General features: G+C 41.3%; 1 protein-coding gene across 2 annotated transcripts in view; it reads left to right on the top strand.

Moving 5' to 3' along the window:
* The first annotated feature begins 5,247 nt into the window (after positions 1-5,247).
* Positions 5,248-15,271, top strand: part of LOC311231551 (uncharacterized protein) — a 76,055-nt gene continuing 66,031 nt past the window's right edge. For both annotated transcript variants that reach the window (XM_084318174.1, XM_084318175.1), the window contains exon 1: positions 5,248-5,462. The gene's annotated coding sequence lies outside the window, so the exon portion shown is untranslated. The remainder of the gene's footprint in view (positions 5,463-15,271) is intronic.

Below are 15,271 nucleotides of genomic sequence, written 5' to 3'. Positions count from 1 at the left end.
TCTCAAAACAAACTAGTCAGACTACTGCTTGACCTGACTCCTAGAACCCACCTCACCCCTGCACACTTTGCCAACCTAGGATGGCTTAGAGTAGACGACAGAGTACAGCAACTTGCAATGGGCCTGGTCTACAAGATACACTACACAACCAAGGTACCCATGTACATGTCAAAATACTTCCCAAAGGTCAGTGAATACCACGATCACAACACCAGAGGGAGCTCCACAAATCATGTAAAACCCAGATTCGGCTCAAACAAGGGACTAAACACGTTTCGCAATTATGCCACAACAATGTGGAACGCCCTACCCAAAGCTGTAAAGGAATGTAAATCACTACCCACCTTCAAAAACACTCTCAAAGAACACCTACGGGAGACTGCAATTCAAAACTGGCCCCTACAAATGTCCTAACCCAGTTGTACAATAAAGACCAAGCATGGCTTTGTCAGTATTCCAATGTACAGCCCCACCCAACCCCACCCCACCTACCCAACCTCCTCCAATGTACAGTTTCCATGTCAAATGTATGTCAGTATTCCAATGTACAGTGTCCCCCCCCCCCCCCTACCCAACCCCCGCCCCACCTCCAATGTACAGCCCCACCCCACCTACCCAACCTCCCCCAATGCACAGTTTCTATGTCAAATGTATATACTCTTCTTCTGGATTTTTTTAGTATCACAAACAGTACTGTATTTGAAAATCTGGTATGTCATAAATGTATAGATGTAGCAGTACTGTCTATCTGTATGTCATGTGTGTCATATGATGAATTGAAAATGGGGGACCCTGATGGAAACAAGACGAAAGTCTTTCTCAGGTCTGCATCCTCTTAACAATTGTATGTATTGAGCTGTACTGTACTGTACCCATTCTGCAATCTGTTAATAAACTTTTCAATCAATCAATGTTATGATGAATTGAAAATGGGGGAAAGGAAATACTAAATATTTATACCGGAAGGGGAATATTTTGAGAACGTAACGTTATATAATAAATGATAGAGTCGCAATACAACTGCGTGATGGTACTTTTTGATCACGTGAAGAAGATGTAAACAAGACGAAAGTTGTGTATGTCGTAAACGAGAGAGAGAGAGAGCGAGAGAACCCCCCCCCCCCCCCTCATCCGCATGCGCACTCCAACAAATACTTGTCCAATACTTGTCCACGCCACGGAGCCCCGCCTCAAACCCGTCCACGCCACGAAGCCCCGCCCAGACGTTGGGCTCTGTGGCTCTGCAGATTATACCCTATTCTTTGCCTCGTTCTGGTCCCTCGAGATGCTTCCAGCTGCAGCTCCGGAGACCAGCGCTTACAAGCCCCGCACATACAAGCACCGCACATAGCAACCCCTCGCTTCCATTGGCTGATTTTGGTGACGTGATTTGGGTCCCACCCAATGGCTGAAGTTCTGCAGACGCCTCTCTGATTGGTTGGGCTCCATTTCTGCAGCCCCCTCTTTGATTGGTTGAGCGAAGCCCCTCTCTGATTGGTTTAGCTCGCCATGCGGTAAAATGCGGATGTTAATGTTATCATCTCAAGAAGATACAAATAAATATACTACCAGATTCGCGTTTATAACGTTATTTCGCGTGACTTCGCGGTTTATTCATAACGTTATGCACATTTCACAACACAGCCAGCTGTCAGAAACTGTACATTGTAACGTTATATGTTTATTCACGTAACGTTATTTCACGTGACGCGTTCAACTTGTTTACACTCCCCACTTACTGAAACTGTACCATGACGCACTCCCCACTTAACCCAGTTAATGCCTTAACTAGACAGTTAACAATATAACATTTAGATTAATTAACCCAGTTAATGCCTTAACTAGACAGTTAACAATATAACATTTAGATTAACACAGTTAATGCCTAACTAGACAGTTAACAATATAACATTTAGATAGAGAGGCTGGTGGTCAAGTCAAGAGTTTTATTTGTCACAAGTTGTTTATTTGCATACACGTTTATGGGACAGTTTTCTACACCTGACTGAACGGTCTGGGGACAAATGATTAAGGTGGGGTTACAATGATATCAAGGATGAATATGAAAAAGGGGATCTGATCTGATGGTACTTGTACTTTATAATGTGTTATATATGTATGTACATGGATTTTATGTCCGGATGGTATATCTATGGAATGGTCACTGTCTCTATCACACTCTCATATGTGCATGTTTAGCCGCATACAAGTATCTAGGATACACATATTCGTATGTGTACATAATAGGTTTACACACACTCATATGCACAAGGCTAAGTTATACATGTCAGGGGCACACATACATGCACATACTCACTTATAGGAAATAGGCATACACACACCTACATATACACATAGTTGAGGTATAGGCTCTCACTGACACATATGGGGGATATACATGTACATAGGAGACACACACATACGTAGCTGAGACGCACATATATATGCACACCTGAGATATACACTCACATAGGGGGCGGAGGCACACATGGATACGAGACACACACAAGAGATAGGAGTACAGTCGCATACCTGGAAGATGCACACACACACACATGTGAGGCATGTACACATGCTTACGTACACAGCCCTCACCCAACCCACCCAACCCCACCCCACCAACCTCCTCCAATGTACAGTTTCTACGCCAAATGTATATACACTCCTTTTCTGGACACTTTTGTATCACAAACAGTACTGTATTTGCAAATCTGATATGTCATAAATGTATAGATGTAGCAGTACTGTCTATCTGTATGTCATGTATGTCATATATGTTATGATGAATTGAAAATGGGGGACCCTGATGTAAACAAGATGAAAGTCTTTCTCTGGTCTGCATCCCCTTAACAATTGTATGTATTGAGATGTACTGTACTGTACCCATTCTGCAATCTGTTAATAAACTTTTCAATCAATCAATCAATCAATTCAATCAATCAATCAATACACGTACCCACATACATATGTTGGAGACACACATGCATGCATGCTATCATGCACACCTACATGTGTCTGGGACGCTTTCTCTCACATGCAATATGGAGAAGGGTGGCATCCCGATAGAGGATGCAGCACATACCTGCTCGCAGGTAGATCGGTCTACATGCAAAGTATATATATCAGGGATGTATACGCACAATGTATAGTATAGTATTTTTCTTTTTTTCGTAAGTCTTTTTTATTTTCCATGTCAGTTGTACCCATTCTGCAATCTGTTAATAAACTTTTCAATCAATCAATCAATCAATTCAATCAATCAATCAATCAATACACGTACCCACATACATATGTTGGAGACACACATGCATGCATGCTATCATGCACACCTACATGTGTCTGGGACGCTTACCGAACACTGTGACCTCATTTTCTTCTTCTAAATTCATGCTATATTATGTTATTATGTTATTTGATACTATCTTGTCTAGCACAGTCTCTGGAGCGTAACAGTAAGAAGCATTTTGTATGAAAGTATTCTGTACTTCTGTATGACAACTATTAAAGAACTTGAACTTGAACTTGAGTTGTTAATGTATTTGTATGAGTCCTTTACATGTTTTGTATGTTCTTACAAAAAAGAAAAAGGCAAATCTTGGAAGTTGCATATGGTGATGTGGAAAGAGATGTTTTGAATATTGGAGAGATTTGTGCAAAAAATATCAAAAAAAAAAAAAAAAATTAAATGCGGGTGGTCGTGCCCGCAAAGATGTGCATAATACAATAGTAATAACATATAATAGAATCCAATAGAACGACATTGTGCAATAAAACAAGTAAACAGAGTAGGGCATATCGGTATATGTACATAAGTTATTTACAGAGCATGGTAGGACATGCTAGGTCCTGTGGTAGTGCAATATTAGCTACGGATGAGGCACTGGGTCTTTATGTACATGCTATATTGGTGGTCAATGTCACTTCGGATTGCTACGACACATCTCTACTGCTTGTGACAGGCTGTGGTGCGTTCCAGACTTTACTCCTGTTGGGAAACTATAGCGATGGTCTGTGCTCACCACACTTTTCTTCGGCCTCCCCGCAGCGAGCCGTCGTCGACCCCCGAGCTTCATTTTACGACGGGCAACAGAGGTGGGTTGAGCCGCTATACTTGGCCCAGCACGGTTAGCGACTCGCCTGAGTGCGTGTGCACGTTTTGATGCATGGCTGATACCAGAGCGGCCGAAGGTGTGTAGCGCTGACAGCAGCTTGGAGGGATTCCCCTTCAGCTGATTGAAGGTCTTTATCATGGCTTTATCATCACCACCCTCTGTAGAGCCTCTTGCTCTGCCTTTGTGCAGCTGGATAACCACACAGACTTCACACAGACTGTCTGTACAATACTGCTGTAGGCCTATAATACTTATGTAAATAAGTAAGGCAATTGAAATATATCTGCAGTACAGCTCAATACACACAATTGTTAAGGGGATGCAGACCAGAGAAAGACTTCCGTCTTGTTTACATCAGGGTCCCCCATTTTCAATTCATCATAAATGTACAGTTCCCTCCCCCTTGTATATATTTACTGTATGTCACAAATGTAACAGTACTGCATGGTCTGCATCCCCTTAACAATTGTGTGTATTGAGCTGTACTGCATTCTGCAATCTGTTAATAAAGTTTTCAATCAATCAATCAATCAATCAATCAATCAATCAATCAATCGGTCACTGTACCCATTCTGCAATCTGTTAATAAAGTTTTCAATCAATCAATCAATCAATCAATCAATCAATCGGTCAGGTCACGTGTACCCATTCTACAATCTGTTAATAAAGTTTTCAATCAATCAATCAGGGCCTGTGGTCACGTGTACCCATTCGGCAATCTGTTAATAAAGTTTTCAATCAATCAATCAATCTGTTAATAAAGTTTTCAATCAATCAATCAATGAATCAATGAATCAATCAATCAATCAATCAATCAATCAATCAATCCCGCAGTGCAACGTGACCCAAATCATACGGCAATCTGTTAATAAAGTTTTCAATCAATCAATCAATCAATCCCGCAGTGCAACGTGCAACGTGACCCAAAATCACGTGACCAAAATCAGCCAATGGAAGCGAGGGGTTGCTATGTGCGGGCTTGTATGTGCGGGGCTTGTACGCGCTGGTCTCCGGAGCTGCAGCTGGGTACTATTGGGTCCCTCGGGCGTTCCGTTGTAGTTGCGCCGGTGATCCAGTAGTGGGCGGTGGAGGGTTGTTGACGTTGGATGATGAGTTGGTCGCAGCGCAGCGGTGGTCGTCGCTGTTTGCGTCTGTAGTCCGAGTTGTCTCGCTTGGTACCGAGTGATAACTGGACCTGGGTTCAGCGGAATGTCTCCCGAAAGAAGCAGGTATAAGAAGATCATCGACCTTCTATCAAACCTGCCCGACGGGGGTAAACTCTTTCGTCCCGGATTCGACGTTAACACGCTGTATTGCTGCTGGATGTTTTCTCTCCGAGCCATTTAGCAGGTAAAAGTCGCAATGAGACTATTTTTTTTACCCTTTCCACTCCTGTCTGGTGGTGTTTCCATGTTGAATTAAGGTACTGGTCCGTAATCCAAAGTAGGGAGAGTAGAACGTGTATAGTAAACCTTGTTGCTGATTTTCTTTGACGCCGTTGTTGGGAGCTGAGAATAATGCGACTGTCCATGTCCATCTCGAAAGCCGGATACTTAATCGATTCTCCTCGTTCTGGTAAACAAAGGTACATTAGGTTCATGTAGACCTCTCCGTTTTGTTACAGTAACATCTGCTTTTATTCATCTATTGACCGCACATCTGATCTGTTGGGCGTTTCTGCCACTTTTCCATCCAGACTGGGCCTTGACCAGAGGTAGCTGGAGCAGCTAACAAGATTGCAGAATGGGTACAGTACAGTACAGCTCAATACATACAATTGTTAAGGGGATGCAGACCAGAGAAAGACTTTCGTCTTGTTTACATCAGGGTCCCCCATTTTCAATTCATCATAACATATATGACATGCATGACATACAGATAGACAGTACTGCTACATCTATACATTTATGACATATCAGATTTGCAAATACAGTACTGTTTGTGATACAAAATTGTCCAGAAAAGGAGTGTATATACATTTGGCGTAGAAACTGTACATTGGAGGAGGTTGGATGGGTGGGGTGGGGTTGTGTGGGTTGGGTGAGGGCTGTACATTGGAGGGGGGGGGGGGGGGGGGGGGTTGGGTAGGGGACACACACACATTTTACACTGTACATTGGAATACTGACAAAGCCTTACTTGGTCATTTACTGTACAACTAGGTTAGGACATTTGTAGGGGCCAGTTTCGAATTGCAGTCTCACATGTTTTTTGAGAGTGTTTTTGAAAGTGGGTAGTGATTCACATTCCTTTACAGCTTTAGGTAGGGCGTTCCACATTGATGTGGCATAATTGCGAAACGTGTTTAGTCCCTTGTTTGAGCCGAATCTGGGTTTTACATGATTATTGTAAATTCACGTTATGAGTGAATTAATGAATAGTCAAGAGTTTTATTTGTCACGGCATACAAGTATACAATGAAATGCGGGGGGTCTTGCCCGCAACGATGTGCATAATACAATAGTAATATATAATAGAATCCAATAGAACGACATTGTGCAATAAAACAAGTAACAGTAAGCTGCAGCATGGTCATGCTAGACCTACAAAAGGCCTTCGACACTGTCAATCACACTAGGGCTGGTCGATATGGCCTAAATATGATATCACGATATTTTCTGACCTTTCGGCGATACACAATACACATCACGATGTTTTTATTTTTCCCCCCAAACAATTCATTATGAGGCTTACCAAGAATGTATTTGAGTTTGCAAGCTAACATTAAAGACAAAATAAAATACCCATGCATTTAGCATTTTTATATTATATATTAGATTTAGATTATTGGATTAGATTATATATTGCATATATTTAGCAATGAGATATTATATGATTTAGATATGAAATATGATTAATTGAAAATGGGGGATAGAGAACAAACTTAACTTTTTGACTTACCAGCCATTTGGCTGGTAGATTTGAAAAACTACCAGCCGGGCAGATTTCTTTACCAGCCAAAAATTATAAATAGCTTTTTAGTATATCGCCATGTGTTATTATTACTATATAATACTCTCATATGCTATTTTCAATTAATATCATAAACAACATAAGGAATTAGGGATGCACCGATATGAAAATTGGCCGCCGATACCGATACCGATTGTTCAACTAACACTATCGGCCGATACCGATATTTGTATATTTGTATATAAGTATTTGTAAAAAAAATTTTTAATGAAACTACTGTATATTTGTATGTGTATGTTTGTATTTGTAGGCCTCTTTACTTACTTAAAAAAAGGAAACATCAAGAAATATGTTTATGGTATCACTATCTCTCTCCCAGTATCGTCTTGCGGCCTGCAGAGGGATACTATTTTCTCAACCAGAGCTTTCAACCAATGCAATGGAACCATTCTTGCGGCCTGCAGCGGGATACTATTCTCTCAACCAGAGCTTTCAACCAATGCAATGGAACCATTTTGATTGACAGTCGATTCGGCCAATTACGCCACACCGCTAGCACCCACCTCCTGCTGTCCTTACCACCAATCGGCAAGCGTTTATAAATTTTTCTACTTCCGGGCATGCCGCCATTGCGAGAGCAGAACACACTTAACGTAGCTACGTTAGCTCAGCTGCCCGGCCCGCCGACCGGCGCTCCACGCATGACCAAATGAGACATAATGATTTTACTGCAACAAATGTTATAATAAAACAAAGCCTTCCTATACATTTGTCTGGTTGAAAACTTTATTAACAGATTGCAGAATGTGTAGTTGGGTACGGAATGAGCAACGGAATGGAACCAAGCTATGAACGGACTAACGGAGTAATGCCTTGTTTACTGCTATCTTCGGGTAAATAATATGCTTGTTATTGAACGTGTAACACTTCATTTTAACAGCAGATACTTTCTTAAATGCCATCTTCCCGAGAGAGGGTGTTGACGGGGAGTTGTGTTATTAATAGCATTGAACAGCTAACCGAAAGCTAGCGTTAACTTAACTATTGTTAAAGGTTTAGCCATAACGTTACCTTGGCTAAAGTTGGGGCTATTGCTATTCATAATGCAGCAATAATGACTGCAGACCTGCAAGCAAAGTACAGCAAGTTGACAAAGGAGTATTCCAACGCAAATCACATTTTCACCAGTAACGTTAGTCTTGCATCTAATAGCTAATAACGTAGCTACGTTAGCTGCCCGGCCCGCCGACCGGCGCTCCACGCATGACCAAATGAGACATAATGATTTTACTGCAACAAATGTTATAATAAAACAAAGCCTTTCTATACATTTGTCTGGTTGAAAACTTTATTAACAGATTGCAGAATGTGTAGTTGGGTACGGAATGAGCAACGGAATGGAACCGAGCTAATGAACGGACTCGGAGTAATGCCTTGCTGCTATGGGTAATAATAATATGCTGATGTTATTGTCCGTGTAACACTAACTATATAACGCTAATGCCACAAAACGAATGCCTTGTTAATCATAAGTAGTTACTTTGATGCAGTAGATTGTGTGTGTGTGTGGGGGACGGCGGGCGTTGTGCAGGTAGGTCACGAGTGAACTTTTTTTTTTGCCTTTTGACGCTACACAAATTGATGGGTATTTATCGGCGACTGCTATCGGCACATTTGAGCTTATAGGCCGATAGCAGTCAACAAGGCACTTATCGGCCGATACCGATACCCGACCGATATATCGGTGCACCCCTATAAGGAATATTAGCATAATTTTGAGTGGACTGAAGGAATGAGTCAGCGTTAATAGTTTTAAATGCAAATAATTTATTGAAACATAGAAGTGGGGTCGGGACACACACACACACACTGTTTCAACTCACCACCCCTGCATCATATTGTAGTCTGTCTTCAAACTTCCACTCCTCTCGAAAACCTTTTTATATTTGAATATCAACATTATCTGTCCATCCTCAGTTTACTATAATATACTCCTGTCCTGAGTCCTGACTAGTGACTTTGTCGTCTTTCCAAACGCACGTACGCACACACACAGGGAAGGGGAAAGTGCCCCACCATTTCCCTTTCCCCAGTCCACACTGTGTCTGCTGTTCTCTATGGCTCTGCGCCTCTGCCTCTGATCAGGATTAGCTTGTTAGCTTACGCTAACGTTGTAGTGATTGTAATGGTACATAAACGTTAATTTCGGGCGATGTGGGCATAAAGGAATGGCAACGGTGCAAAGCATGTAGATGCATTTGACCCGTTGTGAGAAGAAAAAAAACACCACAGACTTATTTCGAGTCTGTAGGGGCGCACTGCTGTGTTAACGCTGCTCTGCTTTCAGAAACACGGACTGGGCGGATATCATATGACTTGCGGAGTTGCTACAGGTCTTTCAAAATAAGAGTATCATATGAACCTGAACGTTGCTAGCTGCCGGAGCCCAGATATTATGACTGGAGCTGTGCTTGGGGCGGAAATGAGACCCGCACAGGATTTTCAAAATAAGAGTATCGATATGAACTACACGCCAGATGGCGGGCAGACCTATAATTTTGTATCGCCAAACCTTAAATCTACAGGCCATTGGCGCTTGGCGGGTGGTTATTTTGTTCCCTGATGGGGGACCCTGATGTAAACAAGACGAAAGTCTTTCTCTGGTCTGCATCCCCTTAACAATTGTATGTATTGAGCTGTACTGTACCCATTCTGCAATATGTTAATAAAGTTTTAAATCAATCAATCAATAGCATTTGAGCATTTTTATGAAACTACTGTATATTTGTATGTCTCTAAATGTTTTGATGAATTGAAGATGGAGGACCCTTATGTAAGAAAGCCGAAAGTCTTTTTCTGGTCTTCATCCTCCAGTCAGTCCACTGTTGTTGTATTGAGCTGTACTGTATTGTACCCATTCTGCAATCGTTAATAACGTTTTCATTCATTCAATCGTTCAGCCGGCAACAGAATAATTTTGATTGACAGTCGAGTGTGCCAATTACGTCACACCGCTTGCACCCGCCCTCCTGTTCTTGGCACCAATCGGCAAGCGCTATGCGTTTTTTACTTTCCGCTCTGTCCGCCATTGATTTTGACGAGAGCTCAGCTCAACGACAACAACAACAGCTCCCTGCGGCCGACGAGTGATTACCAGCGCACCGCAGCATGACTTAAACGAGGCATAATGATTTTACTGCAACGGATGTTATAATAAAAGCCTTTCCATACATCTGTCTGATTGAAAACTTTATTAACAGACCGCAGAATGGGCACGCACAACTCAGCACGGGCTGAGATATGAACAGTAATGTTTGCTATCTATGTCGTCATCGGACGTTGCTATGTTTGGGTAAATACGCTGATGTTATTGAACGTGTACCTATATAACGTTAATGCCACAAAACGAATGCCTTTGTTAATAATAAGTAGTAACTTTGATGCAGTAGTGTGTGTGTGGGGGCGGCGTTGTTCAAACGTTTGAACGGGTGTGGACCAGATTGACGCGGCACAATCCTCTTGGGCAAAACATCACGATATCCACAATACGTTAAAAAAGTGTATCGTTAATGAACTGTACCCGATATTTATATAATATCGTCATATCGCCCAGCCCTAGTTACAGGTTGAAAAAACCCTCAGCTCAGAACTAGGCAAAATCTGCATATGGCTAGCTGATAACAAACTATCATTACACATGGGCAAAACAGAGAGAGTCCATTCTCTTCGGTTCAAATAACAAACTCAGCAAGACCGACGGCTTCTCAGTTACAGTGGGTGGCAATATTGTCACAAGGAAAGAAGAGAATACCTATATGGGTTCCATCCTAGAGGAAAATATTTCCTGTGACAAAATGGCATCCAATGTAATAAAAAAAGTCAACCAACGAACTCGATTCTTGTACCGGATCTCCTCACTGGTAAACAAGAATACCCTGAAGACTCTGGCAGGAGCACTCATTCAAGGGTACTACGACTATGCTTGCACCTCATGGTACCAAAGCACCTCAAAGGCGCTAAAAACAAAATTACAAACATCTCAAAACAAACTGGGCCCCGTTCCCCGTACCTGGATAACTGAGTTAGCCGGATAACTTTCGGTCAAGCCTGACTTAAGCCGGACCTTTCTGTTCCCCGACGCGCGATTGTCCAAATCACCATGACAACAGATCAAAAAGTTTGAGCCTGGTCGGGAGCAGGGTTAAGTTCAGTTAGCCGGATGAACCACGCCCCCGCAAAGGAGTGACAGCTCGTTTCCTGAAATGATTCTCACAGTCTAGAGATCCCATTTATACCATTCTGAATTACGTTTCTGTGCTTCGTTTTCCTAGAGGGGGCTTTTGAAATGTATAATAATAGAACTAAATGCTGATAATAAATCATATTTAGCCTATAGATTTACTTTGTCCTAAATAAAATAATGCACGTCATATACGGCGCTCGGAGTCGCGATACACGCTGCATGTGGTTATTTTAATAACGGCTCATTGCAAATGTGAATCCCGCGGGGATATTTTTAATGAATGAAACCTATCGGCCGTTTGGCTCTGATTAGTTTCATATATTAATCTCCGCTGTAGATTTGCTTAACGGAGCGCCGGATTGTGTTTCATTCAAGCATAAAATTGAAGTGTCTATGCGGGGATTGTGGTTTTTGTGTGATATTGTAACTGGGATTAAAATGTCTGAGATGCGCTGTTTGACGGGTTTGAGAAATTGAATGAGCCGTTGACGTCACATCAATGCATTTGAGAATAAAGAGATAAAACTTCATTTTTTGGTAAGAAAAATATTCTAAACACGGGTCTCTCGTCCATTAATGCATAAACAATGAGTATATCACGTCTGGCACAGTGGCGCAGCGGCTAGTGCTGAATCCTGGCAACCGGGCGACCGGTGTTCGAAACCCCGCGTTTCCAATATAATTTTTTTGGAATATAATATTAATGATTATACGCAAAAGTAGCCTAGTTTTAAGTTAAAATATTATAAATCTACATGCATTGAGGATGTCATTCTTTATATAGCTCTCAACGTGCACCAAATTGAATTATTCCTACATTGCAAAAAGAAGGAAAAGACTAGGATTCGAACCCCGGTCGTCTGCGTGAAAGTCAAAAGGACAAACCGTCACACCGCAGTACAGATAAATAAAAAATCCACCATACATCAATCAATGGATAAGAGAGCCGTATCCTTATTCTGAAACAGTTGAACTAATTATTTTCGCTAGCAAGATCTCATTTGATTATTCAATGCATAAACCTACTGCCAGCAGGAACGTTTAAAGAAATATAATCTGATTGATTGGGGTAATGAGGGATTTAAAATTAGCCTATAGATTATGCATTTAACTTGTCGGCAAGGCTATTGAGCCGCCTGCAATCTGTAAAACAAGCAATCAATCAATGCCGTTAGAAGATCAGGATTTCTGCGATCTACACCTGCTGTCTTTTCAACTGAAGCGGCCGCCCGCACTTATCCAGAGTCTCAAGTCTGGCTCGAGTTAACGAGACTGAATCAGCGTTCCAGGAACAGGAAAATCCCGGCTTCAAACATCGGGTTAACTGAATCTGGATAATGGGACTCTTGATCGACTTAGTTGAACCAGGTACGGGGAATAGGGCCCTGGTCAGACTACTGCTTGACCTTACTCCTAGAACCCACCTCACCCCTGCCCACTTTGACAACCTAGGATGGCTTAGAGTAGACGACAGAGTACAGCAACTTGCAATGGGCCTGGTCTACAAGATACACTACACGACCAAGGTACCCATGCACATGTCAAAATACTTCCCAAAGGTCAGTGAATACCACGATCACAACACCAGAGGGAGCTCCACAAATCATGTTAAACCCAGATTCGGCTCAAACAAGGGACTAAACACGTTTTGCAATTATGCCACATCAATGTGGAACGCCCTACCCAAAACTGTAAAATAATGTGAATCCCTACCCACATTCAAAACCGCTCTTAAAGAGCACCTACGGGAGGCTGCAATTCGAAACTGGCCACCGTAAATGCCCAAACCCCCCACCACCTCCTAATAGACCAGTGTTTCTCAAAGTGGGGGGCGCAGAGGCATGACAGGGCCTTGAGATAAAAAAAAAAAAAAAAAAAAAAATCTTTTTGGATTACAGAAAATTATCACTAAAGTGCTATCTGTTGCAGCTGCACTGTTTTCCATGAAAATACCATATTTGGATAAGTTTGACCATCTCTCAAAATCTGAAAATCATTATTTAATAAAACACAGAAAAGGATCACCAAGTTACTCTCGATAAAAAAAAAACTTTACAGACAACATTGAGACAAAGCTTCCTGACACATCTCCATCCAAACTCTTGGAGGAACTAATTGAAATCTCATCTGATACCACCTGGAGAGCTAGTTTCAGAGTGTGGTGCTGAGTACCAAGTATCTCATGATGCAGCAGTTAAGGTGTCGATACCATTCAGCACCACATATCTGTGTGAAGCTGGCTTTTCATCCATGACAGCTCTGAAAACAAAATATAGGGCCAAGTTGAGCCTTGGGGATGACATGCGTGTTGCCTTGTCAAAGACTGACAGCAATAAAGACTGTTTGCTTATTTCCTATGTTCGCTTTGTAAATTCCCAGTCACTGAGTGAAGATCTGCTGTTTTGCAAATATGTCAAAAACAGAGCCACAGCTGATGAGCTCTTCAAAATTATTGACAGTTACCTGACAGATGTATGGGTAACAGTACTGTATATTTGAATACCGTTTATGTCACAAGTGTATCAGTACTAAATACCTGTATGACATGTATGTCCCTATACCATAAATGTCATGTATGTTGTGTATGTCATAAATGCCAATATGAAATAAAAATGGGGGACCCTGATGTAAACAAGACAAACATCTTTCTCTGGTCTGCATCCCCTTAACAATTGTGTGTATTGAGCCGTACTGTATTGTACTAGTGTTGTCACGATACTGGAATTTCTACTTCGATACGATACCTTGAAAAGTATCGATACTTCGATACCATTTCGATACCAAAAAATAATAATAATAATAATTTTTTTTTGTAAACAAATTTAGCTTTTGTTGCTGGTTGATTCTCCTCAGCTTCTCTCTGGTACTATAAGAGAAGATAAATATAACACTTTTAAAACCCTTTGTTTATCTTTAGATCACACATTTAAAAATAACTATTCATCTCACTTCAATCATTTTTATTGCAGATGCAGAACATGGTATTTTCTCAAGCAGACCGATGTAAACACTGTAATCTGTGTTGCATGTAGGGGTGGGACGATACATCGATCCAGATCGATACATCGATGTAATTATCAACAATCGTATCGGATCGATGCGATGTAATAAGATCGATTCATATCGATACTCTTATTTTGAAAATCCTGTGGCGAGTCTCATATCCGCCCAAGAACAACAGCAGTAGCTCCGTGTGTGTAGACGTTACAGCATAGCATTCTCCCTTTCTGTGTGTGTGTGTGTGCGTGCGTCTTTGGAAAGACCAGATGAGGTCAGAGGAGTTTGATGTTTAAATGTTATTTAAACATAAACAATATAATACATAATAAATGTAGGCCTATACATGATCATGCAACATCAACAAATTGTTGTAGGAACGGTTTGGGAGAGGGAGGTTGTGAGTTTTGAGTTCCAAAAAATGTAGCTTAAAGTTTAAAGCTCATTATATAAAAACGTGGCACTTTACAGTGAACAGGAGGTCTATTTGTATTAAAAACAATAGATTGATTTTCCTTTAAATGTCTGGAAGAGCTCAAAAATACAAAATGTCAAATGATATTTTCATTACCTTTTTTTTGTTGATCTAAATGTTACTGATTGTGTTAAATGGGCTTATGATATCATCTCATATCGATCGCAGGCACCTGAATCTAATCGTATCGTATTGTATCGTGAGAGACTTTGTGATATCGGCAAATATCGTATCGTTGTCCAAAGAATCGATATCGTATCGTATCATGATGAAACTGGTGATTCCCACCCCTAGTTGCATGTACCTGACAAACTGAACTGTTTGTATTACAGTAACAGTTTCGATTTTTATTTAAAGATAACAGGGCTATATAACTTCAAGCGACCCTATTGGGTACCAGAAAAGTCACGTGAAACATTGCAGACCACTGATTGGTCAGAAGAGAGACGCGTCACACGTTGTAGCGTCATGCAGTGTGTTACCACCAATCGGCAAGCGCGTATTAGGTTTTTACTTCCTGAATGTCAGCTC

Source organism: Notolepis coatsorum (assembly GCF_963971535.1).
Source record: "Notolepis coatsorum genome assembly, chromosome: 7".
Taxonomy (NCBI): Eukaryota; Metazoa; Chordata; class Actinopteri; order Aulopiformes; family Paralepididae; genus Notolepis; species Notolepis coatsorum.
The sequence above is the reverse complement of the archived record's forward strand: the minus strand, read 5'-3'. Positions and strand labels throughout refer to the sequence as shown.